Source organism: Lichenostomus cassidix, unplaced genomic scaffold (assembly GCF_008360975.1).
Source record: "Lichenostomus cassidix isolate B80296 unplaced genomic scaffold, HeHo_3.0 HiC_scaffold_43, whole genome shotgun sequence".
NCBI lineage: Eukaryota > Metazoa > Chordata > Aves > Passeriformes > Meliphagidae > Lichenostomus > Lichenostomus cassidix.
Genome location: NW_028147635.1, coordinates 1,831,715 through 1,852,508, shown reverse-complemented (window position 1 = coordinate 1,852,508; position 20,794 = coordinate 1,831,715). Strand labels below are relative to the sequence as shown.

The window sequence follows — 20,794 nt, the reverse complement described above, 5'->3', positions numbered from 1 at the left end:
CCTGAAAGGTTTTACACCAGACAATGGAAACTTTGGGGCTAAAGTGGCATCTTCATACACCATGGCATCCCCAGAGCTCAGGGAAAGTGTAGCAGGTGAATCAAACACTTAAGAACACCATAACAAAATTAATGGAAGAGACACAAATGAATTGGTTAAAATGTCTTCCGCTAGCCCTGTTAAGGATTAGAGCCAGACCACAGGCTGACTTGGGAGTTTCCCCCTATGACGCTATGTTCAGGCTACCTTATTTGACTACCCCTTTTAGCACAGGTGGATATGCTGAAGGAGAGAATATCACCAAAAACTATCTTCAGACAATTGCCATCACTCTGGAAGATCTAAGGAAGCAAGGATATCTGCCCCAAATTACACCCATAGACTTTAAGATCCATAAAACTGAGCCAGGTGACTGGGTTTTAATCAAAGTCTGGAGGGATACACCGCTAACTGCTGAAGATGAAGGTCCTTTTCAGGTTCTTAGGACGAACACCACAGTCCAAACCAAAGAGAGGGGTTGGAGTCACATCACCCGAGTGAAAGGCCAGTTCCAGCTCCCACTGAGTGGTCAGTCACTGGACAGACAGGAGGTCTGAAGCTGACCCTGTGGAAAAGACCTAAGGAATTGACCACCCTGTGACCACCACTGACCTATATCAAGTTTCTATGCTTAAAAACTGCTTAATAAGTATTAACTGTTAATGAGAATTAACCACTATGAGTGGAGTCAATTGTTCCAAAGTTCCCAGTTTATCTTGTTAATTATAATAATTTCACGGTTCTGGTGTTTTTCTTAAGTGCCACCAAAAGTGAAAAGCGTAGAGTATTCCCCATGTATCTGGACAATTAGACCCTAAACAATTGTGAAGAACCTGGTTTCAGGAAAAGGAGAAGATGAGTCCTGAAGGAAGATACCACACCCAGGTAAAGAGAAAGCACGAAGGGGGCAAGACTGGGTCAGGCTCTGCCTTTGCCAGATGAACTATCCCCACCTTGGGAGGAGCCCCAAAAAGGTGTGAGGGCTGGGAGGGTATCCTGTGCCAGACCCCTGTGGCTAGCTTGGGTATTGAGTATCCACCTCCTGGGAAGCTGTGACAAGTGCTATTATCCCTTGTATGCAGGGCATGTTACAAAGTCACTTGTAAGGATACATACATATCTGAACACCGAGTGTATCAATCTTCCTGAATTATGAACTTGAGAAGAAGCAGGACAAATGTGTTGGCGAGCCGAAAACATAGGGAGTTTCAAACAAAAATTGGGTGGAAAATGCCCTGTAAAAGAAGAATGGATTGGTTTCGAGCACGATCTGGAGGAAGGGTTGTCAAAAAGTAGAAATGTGGAAGACTGAATCACATAGAAAGAGCTAAATAAAGGAGTGTGGGATGTTGAAGAAGAAGGCATGATACCATATGGGAAAAATCTATTTCTTGACATAGTAGAGAGAATAAGCAAAGAGTTTAATGTGTCTAATTGCTGGATTTGTGGAGGTACCAAGATGACTGAAATGTGGCCATGGGAGGGTATAAGTTTAAGGGCGTGAGATGTGTTAAAGTGGATGAAAATGAAAGGAGATGTATTAGCTGCAAGAAGTCGATGGGGACAATGGAAATTATGAGCCAAAACCATTGGTGAAGAGTGTATATGGAGAAAAGGACCAAAGCATCACACAGAGGTTGGCCAATTATCATGCAAATGTTACCTAGTTACAGATGGCAGCCATACCCGGTGGATACCGAAAGCCCCTAACCTGTACTCGTCTAGAGAAGGAGGAAAGATGGGGTGTGTGTACATAGATCACAAAGGATTATATGAATGTATTGCAATATAAGTAAATCCATTCCTAGATGTCCCAGGAATTTCAAAATTTTGGGAAGAGATAAAAAGGGAAGATTACAACTTTTGGGAAGCTCCAAAAGGTTTGTTCTGGTTACCTGGGGATACTGCTTCTGCTACCTTACCTCAAAATTGGTCAGGAAGTTGTGCATTAGCAGTGATTAGACCTTCTTTCTTTCTATTACCCTGGATTCAAGGACGAGAGTTGGGAGTCCTACTTTATGATTAACTAGAATGACAAAAAAGAGATTTAATAGGGGGAACTCAGAAGAGGGCAGATGACCAATTGACCCCAGAAAGAATCATCAGTACTTATGGGCCACTTGGGCCCGAGATGGTTCTTGGGGGTATAGAACCCCTATTTATATGTTGAACCGCATTATCAGATTACCAGCAGTCCACAAAATCATAACAAATCAAACCACCCTGGCAATAGACCTTATAACAGCACAGCAAAAGCAAATGAGGATGGCGATAAATCAGAATAGACTAGCCCTAGATTACCTCCTGGCAGAAGAGGGTGGAGTGTGTGGAAAATTTAACTCACCCGAATGTTGCATGGACATTGATGACCACAGGGAAACTATTAAGAATATCACTCATAACATCTGCCAACTAGCACATGTGCCCATCCAAAAGTGGATTCCCCTTTTTAAAGCAAATTGGTCGGAAAATTTCTTTAATGGAGGGTGGATAAAAAGAATAGTGTTTATTGGTCTGTGTGCTTTAACAAGTATTATTTTTCTCCTGTGTGTAATCCCCTGTATGATATGGATGATAACAAGTATAACCCAAAACGCCCTAGAAAGGATGACCCAAGAAAAATCGATGATAATGAAAGAGAATTGGGAAGAGGGAATCAATGAAACTGCTAAAGAAATAGATGAAAAATACCAGAAACTGAGAAGTTTGTATGGGAGCTAAGGGCTCATCATCTGGTGTGACTTTTCCTTGATGCAGGCAAAAGCCTGATAAAAGGATGAGAGGGGGGACTGCTATAAATGAGTTTCAGTTCACTGAAGTTAATTATACCCATGAGTTAATAATATGTTAATGAGTTCATAAGGTTAATTATAAAGTTAAGTTCCTTATATTACTTATGTTGGAGTTAGTAGGCGGCAAGATGCTGTACTAAGTGTAACATTTAAACACACCCATTAAATGAATGTGCATGAAAGCACCCATATAAAGGAAGATGTTTCTAGAATATCCCAACAGAAGAGGGTGATGTCATCAAGAACATGGATTGGACCAGACGAGAACCAACCAGGAGAGACCTAGACCGTGATTGGACAGGAACGCACCAGAGAAATGAGCCAATCACATTTGGACAAACGAGCCAATGAGACGAAGGATCCCAAATGGACCAATGGGGTGTAATAAGCGAGGGTATAAGAGTGACCCAGTGCTTTGCACCTGGTCCTCTGCCCTTTGGGATGTGCGAGGGAGAGCGCCCAGCATCGAGTGTGCTGTTTTCTCTGCCTTGGCACGAGAAATAACAAGCTTAACACTTCCGTTCTTTGGCTGTTAATTGATAAATAGTTGTTCTTCACAAGCCGGGGAGTGAGTCATGTTGCTCACCACGCCCTGGTTCCCCCCTTGTCACCAATGCCAGGCAGTGTCCAGCGTGGCACATTGTGGCATCCTGGAGCTTTCAGCTGCACAATGTGTGTGGCCAAGCACGTGTCCCCTCAGGCTCCTTGTCTCAGGAGATTTTCAGCCAGGCTGCAAGAGCTGCATTTGCAAATGCATTTGAGTTCTGCAGCAGCTCTGCAGGCACCTGACACAGCCAGTGGGATCCAATGTCCTGGCAGGAAAATCCCTGTGTGCCTCACAATGAGTTCCACAAAACAGTCTGGCAGCTGCTGGCCTGCAGAACAGAGAGTTCTGGAAAATCTCCTTGGCATGGCTGAGAGCTCTCCTCCCTGCAGAGATCCTACAGAATGATCTCTGCACCAGGGCAGCTCTCTAGGAGGAGAAGTGGACGCAAGAAAAGGAGCTTTTGCATCAGACCAAGGCCTTGTGGCACAAGTCACAAGCACTTGGTGTCCCTGCATCCCTCCCGCCCCAGGCAGCGCCTTTCTCCTCTGCCCCACACAGCACACACTGCAACGCCCCAGAGACCAAAAGGCTTCAGCCTTCAGTAGTTTCCCCCAAATCAATGACTACAGCACAATGAAAACAAGTGCTTCTGATTTGTCAATTCCATCATTTTATTTCAATGAAAGCATCTTATGGAACCTGTTCTAACTGAGCAAGAGCTACAGCTCAGCTGCTTGAGGAACATATTCCAGAGGAACATATTCCAGGCCAAATGCTAAATAATATTATCTATCATAAAAAAAAGAGCTACCTAGCAGTTTTCTTTCCCAACTAATGTCTAGTTTAAAGCTTCAGAACTCTTTACCTTGTTTAATTAATTAATTTTGTTAGTCTAGTTATTATGGTTTAATTTTATTGAATTTAGTTAGTTTTTAAGTTAATTATTTTTATTAATAATTAATTTTTGTTTCTTAATTAAACAGGAAAAGAGGGCATGAGAGGGCCTTTATCCAATTATCCCTAATTCTAGAAGAGAGCTCTACTAATATCTAGCCCTATTTTAACCTACAGAATTTAAGTCTAATAAATTCTCTTACTTTTGCTCCTCACATTCTCGAGGCAGCAAGTACAATGGCACCTCAGTCTTGAGCCTCCTGGCCCTGCAGCAGATGGACATTGCCACCCAACTTGGTGGCATCTGCAGAATGACTGAGGGTGCCTTCAATGGTCTTGTCCAGGTCATTGAAAATGTCACTGCCAATGTCAGGGTTTGGTTACTCAGACCAGAACCCTGACTTGCTTTGGCACTTTGCTTTGGCATGTCTTGTTTCCTGGTCACATCCATGTCACAAAGAAAGAGAAACAGGTTCTTTGTTTGGGGCCTTGCCAGAGTGGTGAAGGTGCCTTTGAACCAGACTTTTTGGGGAAGGGAACCTCTCCATGCCAAGCCTGCCAGTTGCATGCCAAGAGCTGTGAGGGATGCCCAAACAACCTGTGCCACTCTAGGAATTGCTGTCCCCAAGTGCCATCTGGAATGTCCTGTAGAAGGGACCCTGAGGCATTGTCTGTCATCCTCTATCCTCCAGGCTGGGTGGCTGCATTCTGGCCACAAGTCACTTGGGAGGGACACAGAGCCACTGTCCTTGTCAGCGTTCCCACTCAGGTCTCTGTCTTCGGCCCAGGCCTCTAATGGGAGAGACCCTGAGCCACTCTCTGCCTCACTGCTCCAGCTCAGCTGTGTCTTCAGCCCATGACCAACATGGCAAGGAGCCTGAGCCACTCTCTTCCCCAGTCCTGCTGCTCAGCTCTTCATCTTCAGGCCATTCCTCGCCTGGGAGGGACCCTGAGGCTCTCTCCTCCTCAGTGCTCCAGCTCAGGTGTGTGATCTCTGCCCACACTGTGGACAGCCCTGGCAAACTGCACACAGACCTGAGCTCCTCAGAGCTGGATCCCTCTGTGGTTGGTGTCTCTGATAGGCATGGCTCTGCTTCTGCCCCTGCCCCCTGCCCACCGAGATCTTCCAGCTGGCTGGGCAAGGGGCTTGGTGGGCACTGGTGCATAACTGGGTATTGAGTTGAGGCCTTTTCCTTACTGTGAGGGGCTCTGATGGGCAGAGCTGGGCCTTGGCCTGTGGCTGGTCATGGATGAAGGTTCCTGTGCTCTGCCCATGCCTCACGGGGCCTCACAGGAGGCCTCTCTTCTCCACTTCTGCAGCTTGGGTCTCATTCATGTTCCCCTTGCCAGTCTTCATCCAGGATGACACAGGACTTCTCATCAATCTCTGGTTCTGCCAGCACAGCCCCCGCTGCTGCCCCTGCCCCCTGCCCACCCAGAGCTTCCAGCTGGCCGGGCTCCGGGCTGGGGGGGCAGCAGGGGCTGTGCGGGGCAGCTGCCCGGCTCTCTGCTGCTGCTGTCTGCACCACAGAGGCAGCAGAAGCTGCTGTGTTTGCCACCTCTCGTGCCTTGGCAGTGGGATGCACGTGGTGCTCCTCATCCTCAGGAGCTCTGCCCAGAGCAGCAGCTTCTGGCTGGGTGTCCCCATGAGCTGCCTGGGCACAAGGTGTGCTGGGCAGGTCAGCGTCTGCCTCTTCTGCCAGCAGCTCGAAGGGGTCAAACATGAGCGCTGGGTAGAAGGGCTTGACCCAAATATGGTAGATAGTGATTTTGTGGGTGTTCTCCTGTGACGACTCCTGGTCACTGCTCTCTTCCCCACTGGACACTGACTGATCTGCGTTTAGGGAAGAAAGCTCTAGGAGTCGTCCTGAGCCACTGCAATGTTCCAGTGGTTTGGGGTCATGTGAACAGGTCACTGGGATGCCTTCCTCCACACTACTGCCACCTTGGAGATCCCTGGAGCAGCCCCTGTCCTTGCTCTGTAGCTCCTCCAGGACTGTCCCCGCTGCTGACCCAGCCCACTGTCCGAGACCTTCCAGCTGGCTGGGCGAGGGTCTGGGGGGGCAGAGCTCCTGAATCAAGTCTGGAGTTGAGGTCTTTTCCCCGCTGTGAGGGGCTCTGCTGGGCAGAGCTGGGCCTTGGCCTGTGGCTGTGCACGGCTGAAGCTTCCCGTGCTCTGCCCATGCCTCTCTTGGCCTCAAAGGAGGTCTCTTTTCTCCACTTCTCCAGCTTGGGTATATGTCCTGTTCCTCTTGGGACAGCTCTTGGAGGCTCTCCACCTCACAGTCTTCATCCAGGATGACGCAGGACTTCTCATCCATCTCTGGTTCTGTCAGCACAGCCCCTGCTGCTGCCCCTGCCCCTGCCCCCTGCCCACCCAGAGCTTCCAGCTGGCCGGGCTCCGGGCTGGGTGGGCAGCAGGGGCTGTGCGGGGCAGCTGCCCGGCTCTCCGGCCCCAGTGCGGGGGCTGCTGCTGCCGTCCCTGTCCCCTGATGCAGGGGCCGCCGTGTCCCCGGCTGCTGGCCGCGTCGCCGGATCACAGCCGCCATCCCGCTCAGGATGGCACGGGAGCCGCGCCGCAGCGAGCGCAGCAGAGCCTGGCCGCGGCCCCTGGGGCTGTGCGGGGCTGCCCGGCTCTCTGCTGCTGCCGCCTGCGCCACAGAGGTAGCACAGGAGTCACGGTGCTCCTCAGCTTCCTGCGGGGCTGCCCGTGACTCGCAGTTGGACAGCTGCACGGAGCAGGAGAAGGATGAGGACCAGCTGGCCCTCTGCGGTGCAAACGGCCCCCTGGCACAGCAGCTCCCTCCGTGCCCGCAAGCCTGGCCCCAAGCCCGAGCGCATCCCTCACCTTCTGCCTCCCAGGGAATCGCAGCCACTTCTTCTTGGGCTGGACGCCCACGGTGCTCTTCTCACTTGTCGCCATCTCTGTCACGCTGTGACACTTCGCTACTGCGGGAGATGCTGTCTCCTGACAGAGCAGCTCTCTCTCCTGGCAGTGGCACCCCCGGGCTCTCGGTGCCTTTTATAGCCTCCCGCTCACGCCGTGTCCCCAGGTGTCACAATGGGCTCTGAGCACACGCAGCCACACGTCACAAAGGAGCCTGCAAGGCGCTGCTGTCCCCACGGGCCACTCCCCAGCAGCCCCAGGACAGCGGCGGGCTAGGGGGGCTCAGAACCAGCTGCAAACCGGCTGGAACCGGCTGGGACAGCAGTGTGCAAAGAGGGCGGTGACAGAGCTGTCACACAGCCTCTCGCAGGGACACATCAGGGACTGCAAAAGCAATCAGTGCATGTGCCACAGCTTTAAAAACTGTGTTTGCACATCATGCACAGCTGTAAAGTTGTAGAAGGCATCGCTGCAGGCTGAAATTTGTTTGTAAATAATTACAAGGTAGAAATGATTGTGGAAACTATTCAAAAAAATCCTTTTTCTTTCCAAAAAATCATTTTCTGGTATCTATTAACACTGATAATTGCACACTCAGCAGAGAATTCCTTTCTCAAATCAGGCTAGAGGCCCCACTGAAAAATGCAGAGGCTCTTGCACATGGAACATGTGCAACCCCAAGTTTAGGGTCAAGAACTTTGGTGTGCAAATACTAGGCTCATTGGGAAAAAGGTTTTTCTTCCACCAGAGTTGAGAATTCCATCATTTGCCCCTTTAGAATGCTGAATAAAACGGAGGAGAACTCCCACGGCTCAGGAGGCAAAGGAAAGAACTCCAGAGATGAGCTGTTGGAATACAATTTCAAAAAAGGCTGAAACGTTCACACAGCTCCATTTGAAACTGGGAAATTGCAAGAGGAAGTGATGGTGAATACTCCCATTTCAGAGAGCTTGGCTGGGCTCTTGTGAAGGACTTGTTCCCTGGGAGGGTGGGGAGGCCCTGGCACAGGGTGCCCAGAGAAGCTGTGGCTGCCCCTGGATCCCTGCAAGTGTCCAAGGCCAGGTTGGACACTGGGGCTTGGAGCAGCCTGGGATAGTGGAAGGTGTCCCTGCCCATGGCAGGGGGTGGCACTGGATGGGCTTCAAGGTCCCTCCCAACCCAAACTGTTCTGGGGTTCCATGATTCTCTGGTTCTACAAACTACAGTGAAACATTTCACATCAGCGTGGAGAAGTCAATTCCATCCTGCTTAGAGATCCAAAGGATAATATTTGATGTGTTTCATCTGTTAGAATTTTGCCATGACTCTGGAACAGATTCCTCTAAAATGTAATAGTGGGATCCTAAAATCTTTCAATATAAGGATTTAATGTCTGCCATCTACCAATGATGACTCTGAATGAGGCTGCATGTCACACCCTCCAGTATTAATTTAACAAATAATTCTTCAGGATATTTGAATGACAGTGAATTTACTGTCATTCACACACTCTGACACTGAAATTTCTTGAAAGTCAGAATGGAAACCAAGTTGGATTTACCTCTCCAAAAGACAACATATATTTTATAACTTTCATTTTATAAACATGTGAAAGTAGAAGAAGAACCCAGTGAAGCAAATTAGGAAGAACAGAGCTCTCTAAGGGATCCCTGAATGTTTTTTCACAGAAAATCACAGGAGCTCTCTTCAGCATTGAGTAAAAGCTTAAGTAAATTGAGTATCCATTAAGCATTTAGTAAATAAACATCTGTGATTTCCAGGCTCATTGTCATGCATGTTTTTAAAGTTATCCATAAACCCTTTAAATATGTTTGGCATTTCTATCTCTTAGAAGCTGTTGGGAAAGTTTTGTTACACTTCTTGAGGTGAATAAAACACACACTTGCTCTGAAATATTGCAAAGCAAAGCACAGACAATTGGTGTCTTGGTTCAACCCAGGCAGCACCTCACAGCCCCTCGGTCACTCCCCACCAGTGGGATCAGGGAGAGAGTTGGGAGGGTAAAAACTGGAGTGGATTGAGATCAAGGCACTTTAACAGGGAGAGCAAAAGGCACCACATGAGCAAAGCAAAAGAAGGAATTCCTTCAGCCCTTCCCAGGGCTGGGCAGCTGTTCAGCACCTCCAGGAGAGCAGGGCCCCATCCCACAGAACAGTGACTTGGGAAGACAAAAGGCATCCTCCCAAATGTTCCCCCTTCCTCCTTCTTCGCCCCACTGCATATCCTGAGCATGAAGTGATATGGTCTGGGATATCCCTGGGGTCACAATGATGCCTTAATAATTTTGGGGGTTTTTTCTCTTCAAATGTCTGTAACTTGGTGTAGTTCTGTGCTCTTACAGAATGCTGAAAACCTCTGTTCCCAACACATTTAACCAAAACAAAGCTTTTGGGACAGAGATTCAAGGACATATTAATTACCCCAGGGCCAGAAAATATCTAAACAACGGTGGAAAGGGGGGAGCAGGGCCTGGGGTGGTCAGTGTCATCACCTGAAGGTGTGATTAGAGAATTAGGGACCAATATGCTAATAAGAAAAAACTTATAAAAGGTGAAGAGCTTCTGACCTGGTGTCCATTTTGGGTGTAGTCCCTGAGGGAGACTTAGCCCAAATGTACCTTGAAGGCCTTGAATAAATTTGTCTGCTTTATATACACCTAATTGTTTTGGCATCTGTTTCAGGTAGCCTGTTCCAGGCATCAGAGTCACCCAGAGATAAAGGACTGAATGTCTGCTGTGACCCATGAGAGCTCTGCAGCCCCTGGGGACACAGCAGGGACAGGGAAAGGAGTGTGGGCAGTGCCTCCTCTGAGCCTCAGAGAACTTCCAGAGGAGGATCCAGGGCAGCCCCAAGGCCATCTGGCAGGCCTGGAACAAGGCAGGCAGCTCTGAGCAGCCTCCATGGCCCCAGCAGAGCTCGTGTGGGAGGGCTGAGTGCAGGGAGCACCATCAGCTGCCTGTGTGTCCCAGCTGGAGCAGCAGAGCCCAGCAGAGGCAGCCCATGGCCCCGGGCAGCACAGCCCCCGTGCTCTGCAGAGCAGCACCCCCAGCTCTGTGGGGCTGTGGGGAGCAGGGCAGGGGCTGCAGCAATGGCTGCTCAGGCCAGCACAGCCGTGATCCCCTGGGAAAGGCTCTGTGGGCAGCTGGGATGTGCCAGGAGAAGAGCAGGAGCCCTTGTGTGTGTGCACAGGAGTCCTGGCAAGAGCTGGGGCAGCAGGAGCTGCCTGAGGAGCCCTGGGGCAAACTCTCTGCTGCTGTCCTGGGCAGTGGGGCTGTCCTGGGGCTGCAGGAGATGCCAGAGCTGAGGATCTCCTGAGCATTCCAGACACAGAGTCACTGTCCCTGACCTCCATTTTTTCCCATTCTTGCTGCAGGGCCAGATAGGACTGGGCTGCTCTGATGGGCTGGGGCAGAGGTAGGGAGAGGCTGGACTGGGCAGTGCCAGGGAGGGGAAAACAATGGACCCTTGGTTATACAAGTCCAGGCAGTGTCACAATGGTTCCATGGAGCCCCAGAGTGTCACAATGATCTCCCTTATTCCATGGGCCCCCAGAGTGTCACAATGTCCCCTCAATTCCATGAGGCACTGAAGTGTCCAAATGGTCTCCATGGTTCCTGAAGGCCCTGCAGTGTCACAATGGCCCTTGTTTCCATAGGGCCCAGAAGGACCCCAGAAAGGTCTCCTTGGATCTGCAGTATGACAGTGGGCCCTTGGTTGCACGAAGCCCCAAAATGTCACAATGCTCTCCTTGGTTCCATGGTTCTCCACAGTGTCACAGTGTCCCTTGGCTGGTTAGGGCCCCATGATGTCACAATGGCCCCTTGGCTCCATGAGGCCTTGCAATGTCACAATGGTCTCCTTATCTTCATGGGGCCCCACAGTGTCACAATGGCACCTTGGCTCCTTTAAGCCCCACAATGTCACCATGGTCCCCTGGGTTACACGAGGCTCTGCAGTGTCACAATGCCCCTTTGGTTCTATGGGGCCCTCAGTGTCTGTTTTGCTGGTGGGCAGTGTCAGTACCAACAACAGAGACACCAACTGAGGGAACAGTGTAATTTATTATAACACAAAACTGCAAAGAATTACAACAGGAGAAGCTCAGCAATGCACAGATTCATTAGCAAAGAATCATAAAAGGATAAGATGGACAAAGCACCCAGTCAGCACTACCAAAGATTGCCTGAAGGGATTTAGAAAGATCCATCACCAGTTAGCCTCAGACTTTACCATCACCCAGCCCCACACATCAGCTGGGGAAGCTGTCACAGCCAAGGACTGCAGAGCCACTCTGGACACTGGCAATTCCTGCAGCTGTGTCCACCCACAGGTGAGGCTTCCAACCTCGCTGGGAGAGGGCCCAGCTTGGAGAGTGCTGAACAAACAAACTGACAGCACTTCTAGTGCAGGAACATCTGGATTCATTCTCCTCTTGGATTCTCCCAAAGCCTGGCCAGGGCTCAAGGAGGAACCAAGGGAGATTTCTTTCATAGTGCAGCCCCAACAAAGACAGATGGGGCTTTGTCTGGCTTCTAAATACAAAAAGGTAAATACAGGTTTCACCAATGCACAGATACATAGATCATTTTGGTAATAATGTTTCATTAATGAGCAGATACAAATATAACCATTGACTGGAAGGTTCGTCAAGAGGTCAGTATTGCTCAGGCCTCAGTAAAGGACTGTTCAGGCCTTAGTCCTTCAATGGGTCCTTTGACTGACAGATGAACTACAACCTTCATCAGAATTCTTTCAATAATACTCTTTTAGAATAGATTTAGGTATTAGGCATAAAGGCATCACCACTTGTTTTCAATTAAGTCCTGTTCAAGTTCATTACTCAGATCTATACTTTGCATTCCTTTTAAAACATGCCTAAATAGTTCCTATTCTCTATGTTATTTATCAAATCCCCCTTTTTACTGAGACTGTGTCTCTTTTCAGACAAGTCTCAGTGCTCCATTTTTTAGCACAAAGTGTCACAACAACTCTAACATGGACTCATAACACACCAAGTGCACACACTGCAATGATTACAGTCACTGCCACAAATGCATTTCACAGCAGCCTCCAATTTGACAGCCACGAAGCCAATCCCACCAGGGAGAATTTTCTTCTTTCTGCCACTCTTCTACTGCTCTTCCTATCAAGGTGATTCCTGACTGTTGAACTCAAACCCATCACTGACACAAGTGCATCATTCCTGTCCTAGAATAGCACAAGTTCCTCCCTGGACAGAAAGCAGATAATCCAAGGCCATGGAGTTCTGCAGAGCCCCACTGGTGTTTGTTGGAGCTCATAGGATGAGCTATTCAGTATTTTAACATTACAATTTTCTACTTCTTCTCATAATCAAATTAGCTCATTAACATAAACTCCATAGGACAAGGCAGTGCACATGGGACACAGGGTGAACCAGAATCTTTGGCTTTCTGAAATCAAAGGCACTCTTTGGGTGGAAAATGTTCCCTTGACCCTAACTCTTCCCTGTGGTTGCCAAAGTAGCCAAAAGGGTGGCACTGCAGCTGAGAGTGGTGTAACACTGACCCTGAGCAGCTCCAGCACCCCAAGCTCTACTGACATTGTGAGTGATGTTCAAGCACAGAAATCCTTTCACATTGTCGCCTCTAGCTATAACAAGGTAGGTTTCTCCTGAAGGCAAATCCTAGTGAATCCTCTAAAATTGATAAATGTATTCCTTTTTTCCACAGTACAGTTTTTTTTAATTATCCCTTCATTGTCTCTGTTACAAGTCAGAGTCCATTGACAGAGTTCTGCCACCCTGTAGCGTGGGCCCTCCAAGGGAATCCTGTTCCTCCCAACATTAGTTGAGAACAGACCCAGCAATTAGTTACACTGAATACTTTGGCTACTTTGACCTTTATATTTTCATAAGTATTTTCATGACTAATCCCTTGGTGAAACTCCAGAGGTGATTCTAGCAAACAAAGATTCTGGTTGGCTATCAATATACAACTTACAGACATAAGCAATACTTCAGTGACAAGGTTATTCATTCTTTTTCCTCAATCTCATTCAGGTCAGGAAGAATAATTCCATTGTCCATGGAGCTGGCTCCTTTTTCATTCCACAATAATGCCCCAAGGTCCTTTGCTGTTCAGCTTCACTGCGGTGTCTGTGGGTAACAAGGCTTGGTGGGGTCCTTTCCCCTTTGGCTGCAGAGCTGCCAGGTCCCAGTCCTTGAGGTGCTCCAGGCTCCTGGCTGGAATTCCTGTGGAAGGCACTCAGAGTCACATCAGCCTTCACATGGAGCCCTGTGGATCAGAGCATTTTCCAAAGGGAACGTTGGGGCAAACAGGGAGATTTGGTCTGGCAGGATCTGTGAAACAACATCCTATAACATCTACTTGTTCTTCCATAGAACACTTGGCTGCAGGGACATATTCCCATTGTTCCTGCCCAGGTTTCAGGATTCAAACTGCATTATCTTTCCCCAGAGCTGTTCCTTTAGTTGGCTCAGGAGGGTCATTTGGCCTCTGGACCCACACCTTGGCTCCATTATTACGACTGGTGGATCCAAACACTTTATCTCCACAAGCAGTACAGATTTGAGGTGGATCTCCTTTTTTTCACAACTGTTTTTAAAACTGTATTATCAGTAATTGTCCTACCCTGTCATGGGGTTGCATAATCAAATCTTGTTCAGTGTTGTTAACCAGAATTTAATTTCTTCTTGATTATTTGTATCGATTTCTCCTCCCATGACATGAACACTTTGGAAGGCCAAGCTTTAGTGAGCAGTTATCAAACCAAAGTGTCCTGGAGGAATCTGAATTCCTGTTCTGGTATTGATAACTCTCATTTGCTTCTGATTTATCCTCATTAAATCTAATGCATAAAGGTCCAGCCATGCAGCTTCTGGAGAGGACCTGTAAGGGGTTCTCCATCAGGACAGGTTCCCATCTCCTCATTTTTTCATCTGCTCTTTTAACAAACCCTCCATCCATTCCACAAATCCTACAGCTTCTGGATAGATTGGTATATGAAAAACCCAGCAGCCTTAATCACTTTATTTCTCACAGTAACAGACAAAGCATTCCATATCATAGTATCAGCAAACCCTATAAAAATAGCCAATTTCATCCCATCCTCCTTTAGTCCTTATACACAAACTCGCCAATTTTCCCACTGATGTTCAGGTCCTGGCCAAACATTTTCTGTAAGGTATTTAGTGTTACATTCCTGAGAAGCAAAAGGTAACAAATTAATATTGTCAGCATTATTTCACATTATTATTTAGTTTGTATCTATATATATGCATACATAGATATTTTAATTATATTTTTACAAATAATTTTTATGATACATATATTTATTAATTATATTATTATATTATTTCACTTGCACAAAGAAATCTGAGCTCGAGATTAAAAACTTCTGTTGCTCCATGTGGGAGCATTCCAAACACAATTGTTCCTTCTGTTGGTGCTTTATACAATATACTGTTAACAAAATTTATCCTCATCTTCCCAAACCCACAAGTTCTTTTCCTTTTTCCATATGCAATTTTGGATGCATTTTAATACATCCAGCAGATCAGCTGCTTTTAACCAACTTCCCCATTGCTCACACAGTGCTCTGATCTCAGCCCACTCCAGAGCCAGCCAACTATAGGGAAGGTCTTCCCAACCAGCAATCTTGGATGGGACCAATTCCTTACATTTATATTTAAAAAGTGACATTTTGCTGTGATCTGGACAGACTATGCCAATTTTGTTTTGCCAGTGGGCAGGGCCAGCACCAAAGACACAGACACCAACTGAAGGAATCAGTGCAATTTCCTATAGTTCACAGCAGCAAAGAATCACAACAGGAGAAGCTCAGCAATGCACCCAATCATTCCAACCAAAGATTGCCTGTAGTGATTAAGAAAGATCCATCACCAGTTAGCCTCAGACTTTACCATCACCCAGCCCCACACATCAGCTGGGGAAGCTGTCACAGCCAAGGACTGCAGAGCCACTCTGGACACTGGGAATTCCTGCAGCTGTGTCCAGCCACCGGTGAGGCTTCCAACCTCGCTGGGAGAGAGCCCAGCTTGGAGAGTGCTGAACAAACAAACTGACAGCACTTCCAGTGCAGGAACATCTGGATTCATTCTCCTCTTGGATTCTCCCAAAGCCTGGCCAGGTCAAGGAAGAACCAAGGGAGTTGACTTTGACCATACAGCCCCAAACCAGGCCAGATGTTGGATTTCATGGCCTTGTTTAGCTTCTAAATACAGAAAAATCAATACATGATTCACTAGTGAGTGAATACATCTACCACAATGCTAATGATCATGCATATTTTGTTAATGAGAGGATACAAAGATAACATTTTGTTGGAAGGTTCATCAAGAGGTCACTTTGGCTCAGGCCTGTTGTTCAGGCCTCAGTCAGGCCTCTTGTTCAGGCCTTGGCACTTCATGGATGTGGTTTAGTGCTGGGCTGACAGTGCTGGGTGAGCGGTTGGGCTTGATAAGCGCAGAGGTCTTTTCCAACAGAAAAGTGTCTAGAATTCCAGGATTTCATCTGCTCCATTCAGCCTGGTACAAGTTAGCAGCATCATTTTGCTCAGAAAGTTCCCTCTTGGTCAGCTCTTGAGGCCTAAGGCTTCAGGCCCTTTAGCTCCTGGTGCTAAGCTGCTCATGATGAACAAGAGGACAATGAGAGAAGAATACAGCTCATCCAGTTCCTTCTGGGACACTGAGAAGGGAGGGTGTGAAAACAGGAGCATTGCTTGGTGTCACCTCCTCTCTGCCCTTCAGGCCTTTCAGTGCTCTGAAACAGCCAAGAGCTTTCTTCAGGAGTGCAAGGAAGCAGCTGTTCCTTCTGCCAGGTCTGGCTCTCTCCAGTCCCTGCTCTTGACTGCTTTTGTCCCTCTTGCTGTGCCCTCTGTTCCCCCTCTGCTCGCTGGCTGCTGCCCAGGACTGTGCAACTGGCCCAGATCAAGTGCTCGAGAGCCTCATTTCTCTGTCCTTGGAGCTGCCTGGGCACAGCAGCCTTTTCCATCTGCAAGCTCCATATGGACAGGGAGTGCCCAGCTCTGTTCCTTGCACAACCTCCAGGAGCCCAGGGCCTGCCATCTCAAGTCCCTGCTGGCACTGAGGGCTCCCAGGTGCCTCAGGCTGCTGTGATACCACTGCAAACAGGAGGCAAGAGTGGCAGGGGCTGTGCTCAAAGTCAGCTCCATTTGCTGCTGCTGCTGCTGCTGCTGTTTTGGGGTCATTTGTCCAGCCCTGCCCCAGACTCAGGGATCAGCTCCAGGCCCTGCTGCTGCTCCCTCAGGATCAGCCACAGTTTGGTTGTTGCTCTCAATGCCAGCAGAAGCAGTGGCTGAAGCAGCAGGTGCTGACAGTGCCCCAAGCCCCGGGGCCAGAGGGAAGGGAGCTGCTTCACATCAGGACCAGGAGCAAAGGACATTTCTTTTTTAGGACATGTTTTCTGTTTTAAGAAAAGAAAAAAGAGAAAAGAAAAAAGCCTAGATGAAATACGAAAGATAAAAACAAAACTCAGGTGTGTAGTGTAAAATCTTCTGTCACTTTGGGTTAAGAGGTAACTGATCTTTTGTAAAAGTGAGCTCAGTTATTTACTTTGTCAATGTGCTGATAGCATGGATCTATCTTACTGACTTCAGCAGCCTTTTCTTAATAGATTTGGGGCTTTATTTACAATATTAAGTTATTTTAAATTGCGGTTGAAGCAATCAGAAATTGATTGTGCCATGCCAGCTCTGAGCAGCACCGGGAATCCAGATTCTGTTGATCCCCATCTCATTAAGAAGATGCCCTTCCTTCTCACCCTGTGAACAAGTTGTGCAGTCCCTTTGAAATTGTCAGAGGTTTCTTAAAGATGCAAAGTCCCACTTACAGCTTTTTGCTCTGGTTTGGAAGTGGAGAAGGGCAATTCTTCATTCACCAACTCCAGACTGCACTGCCTTAGGAACAACAGCCCACTCGCCAGGTTTGGCTCACTCGCGGCACTTCTAGAGGAGGAAGAAAGTGCAATTGCACAATTCCAACCCAAAAGGAATGAAGAGTGGGACAGACAAAACATCCTGTGGACATACAGGTGTTCAGCTGGGACTGCGGAGTGTTGGGGTTCTTGCCAATTGGATGTGTATCCCTCACTGCAATCTCTGGGCCTGCAGGAGAGTCTCACTCACCTGCACAAGCAGAAAGCTCCATCGGTGTGCTCAGAACAGGCTCGTCTGATGCAGAGCTGTCAGAGCAATGGGAGGGCAGAGCAGGCACAGCCGTGCTCAGGGCTGAGCCCCAGCAGAGCCCTGGCAGAGCCCAGAGCAGCCTCAGCATCCGCAGAGCCCTGCTGGAAGGAGAGAAACCAGAAACTGCCTGTCAGCTGAAGGCTCCTGTCCCCCTTGTCCCAACTGCCCACAGTGCCCAGGCCATGCTGGCTGAGCTCAGAGCTGTGCCCAAACCTCCCCATCGTTGCTGCCTCTGGGAGGAGAGCAGGAGGGCAGGACATGTGCCCAGCCTCCAGCCAGCCATGGCAGATCCACCTCCTCAGCAGCTGCCCAGAGCCAAAGAGCAGCTTGGCAGATGACTGAAGAAGTTGTTGCATCCACCCCAGCCAAAGGGGAAAACTTTTGGTGCCCAGCCAGGTTGTGCAATGCACAGATGTGGGAGCATCCCCTGGCTTTGAACTCACCGGTAAATCAGGTGTGGAGTGTGTCTTTGAAGAAAGTGCCAGAGTCAAAGCTGATCATCTTCAGCTTGCTGGTGGCCAGGTTGAGGTAGAGGTTGTCATCCTTGAAGTCCTCCTTGGTGTCTCCAGCTGCAGCTCCACCTGGTGCAGCATCTCCAGGGGCTCCTGCTTCTTCCCTGGGGGCCACACCAGGCTGTCAGTGTTCTGCCCATGGCCCCAGCCAACAATGAACCAGGACAAGCAAAACCAGGGTGGATGGTGGCCACCAGTGCTTGCCAGACCAGATCTCCAGCTCAGCTCCAGCACAAGAGCTGTGAGTTCCCTGATGATCCCTGCTCAGAGCTACAGGCAGGTCAAAAAACATCTGGTTTGCTTTACTTCTGATTGCCAAAAGATGTCTGGAGCTGTTACCTGCCAGGCCCCTGGACCAAACTGTGCACGTGGGTCTCTCCCATCTTCTAGGGCAGATGAAGATCCTGTATCCAAGGATCGTTGAAGAGGTCCTCCAGCGATGGCCTGTCCATGGGTTGCATGGACAAACATCTCTTAATAATATCTTGGCACTCTGAGGAGAGAAACCAGAAACTGCCAGTCAGTTGGAGAAGGGTCCTGCCCACTTTTCCCTCCCTGTTCCCGTGCCCAGGCCATGTTGGGTGTGCTAGAACTGTGCCTAAACTTCCCCAGGCATTCTCTGTTTTGGAGGAGAGCAGGAGAGCAGGACATGTGCCACCTCCTCAGCAGCTGCCAGAGCAGGATGCTCATGAGCCTGCTGCTCTCTCCCAGCACTGGTATTCCCCCTGTGCCACAGAGATGAGGATCCACCTTGAGAGAGCCGTCGTGGGAACAAGATCCGCCCCCAGATGATCTCCTGGCCCCTCCTGAATGGGTGCTTCCCGACGACCAGGTGGTACAGCAGGAGGCCCAGGGTCCAGATCGTTGCTGCCCCACCGTTGTAGCATTTGAGGTGGATCCACTCTGGTGGGCTGTAGGACAGGGTTCCTATGGAATACAGATGGAGTTCATCAGGGGATGCTGCTGCTCCCAGAGCCTCACCCCACATCCCTGGGCATGCAGGGGCTGCACCAGGGGCACACAGGGTGACCTGCTGCCCTCTCACCAGCACCTGTGACTCGTTTACAAACTTGGGGTTGGAAAAGAAGCCACTGGTGTTGGAATGAGGCAGCAGAAGCCCTGGGGAGGTCCAACCACGACACGCAAAATAAAACCATTCCCAGAGGTGGGAAAAACCACTCTCATCCCTCTCTGTATTGCCCCCAAAAAACAATTACAAGCCAAGGCAAAAAAGGGGAGTGGAGCAGTCCAAGACCTTCCTCGCCTGCCTACCAAACTGTCTGGGGCATGGGGTCTGACACCCCTCACTGCTACACTCATTGCAGTTTGTCACACTGACTGCCCCAGCCCCAGCCCAGACAAGGGCAGAGTGGGTGGTGAAGGTGGTCAACAGGGCTGCAAGCTCCCCCTTCGACCCCCACCCAAAAGTAACTTGGCTGAAGAGTTAATCCCATGCCTGGCAACCATAGGAGAAGCCCCGGTGCTACACCCAGGCTGGACCATGAGATGGCCAGCAGCATCCCCTGGGAAGGCTCACCTGCAAATTGGGTGTAGGCTGTGTCTTGGAGGAAGGCGCCACAGCCAAAGTCAATAAGTTTCAGCTGCATGGTGTCCAGGTCGAGCAGGATGTTCTCGGGCTTGATGTCCCTGTGCAGCACCCCGCAGCTGGTGCAGTGCTGCACGGCCTCCAGCACCTGCCGGAACATCCCCCGTGCCTCCTCCTCCGGCAGGAACCTCCGCTCCGCCAGGAAATCCCAGAGGTCCTGACAGCGCTCCGGACGCTCCAGCACCAACAGGTAGTCGTCGGGGAGCTCAACCCACTCCAGGAGCTGGATGACACCAGCACAGCCAGTGGACACCTTGTGCAGCAGCACGATCTCCAGGGGCGCACGGGTGCCATCGGGCTGCGGGAGGAACACGATGCCATCAGTGGGGCTGAGGCCATGCCAGGGCTCTGGGACCCCTCACCCAGCCCGGGATGCTCTGCGCCCCCCGCTCACCCCACGCCCGCTCTACCTCCCTCCAGGCGTCCTGGCAGCTCCCACCCTGCCGGGCCCCGGCTTATCCCCGCCCGGCACGGCCCGGGTTCTGCCGCTGGCCCCGCTCACTCACCAACTCGCCCCAATGATGGATGCGATCCCTCGAGACACATTTGATGGCCACCTGCGAGCAAGAGACAGCAGCGGGCTCAGCTCGCCGCCCGCCCTGCCGAGCCCCACCCTCCTCCTCCTCCTCCTCCGCCCGCCGCCAGCCCCGCCACTCACCGGGGCGCCGTCCGCTAGCCGCGTCCCCGCGTAGACGCTGCCGAACCCGCCTGTGCCCAGCAGCGCACCCAGCCGGTACCGCTCCTGCAGGGCCTCCTGCGCCTTCCCTGCGGGCGACACGCGGCCGTCACCGCTCGGCCCGGGGCCACACACGGCCCCCGACCGCCTCTGCACCACCCCGGGCCGGGCATGCCCCTCTGAACGGGGCACGGGCGGCTCGGGGACGGCGGCCGGACTGCCGAGCGGCGGAGCTCGGGCCGGAGAAGGCGCAGCGGAGGCGGCGGGAGCGGCCGAGCCGCGTGTGTCCTCCTCGGGCCCCGGGAAGAGCCGGGGCCGCCGCCGGGCTTGGAGCCGGGGCCGCCGCCCCGCCGGGGCCGCTGCCGGGACCGCCGCCCGCACAGGCGGAGCCAGGGACAGGCGATGCTGCCCCAGCCGTGGCCACTGAGGCCCGCCCAGCAGCGCCACAGCCATGCCGGCGACAGCCGGGCGGAGCCGAGAGCGCGGCGGGCCGCCCGGGGGCGGGAAGGGGGCAGCCCCGGCCGGGGCAGGGGGCGGGCCGGGCGCATGGCCCCGCCCGGCAGGAGGAGAGGGAGCCCGCGAAAGGGAGGGGACACAGGGAAAGGGACACCGGG

General features: G+C 50.7%; 2 protein-coding genes and 1 pseudogene across 2 annotated transcripts in view; 1 reads left to right on the top strand and 2 right to left on the bottom strand.

The window, feature by feature from the left end:
- Nucleotides 1-20,794, top strand: part of LOC146421112 (uncharacterized) — a 382,384-nt gene that overhangs the window by 167,866 nt on the left and 193,724 nt on the right. The gene's annotated exons all lie outside the window — the stretch shown is intronic.
- Nucleotides 1-20,794, bottom strand: part of LOC146421116 (uncharacterized) — a 248,287-nt gene that overhangs the window by 82,669 nt on the left and 144,824 nt on the right. The gene's annotated exons all lie outside the window — the stretch shown is intronic.
- LOC146421122 (serine/threonine-protein kinase pim-1-like) lies at nucleotides 18,234-20,633 on the bottom strand (annotated as a pseudogene).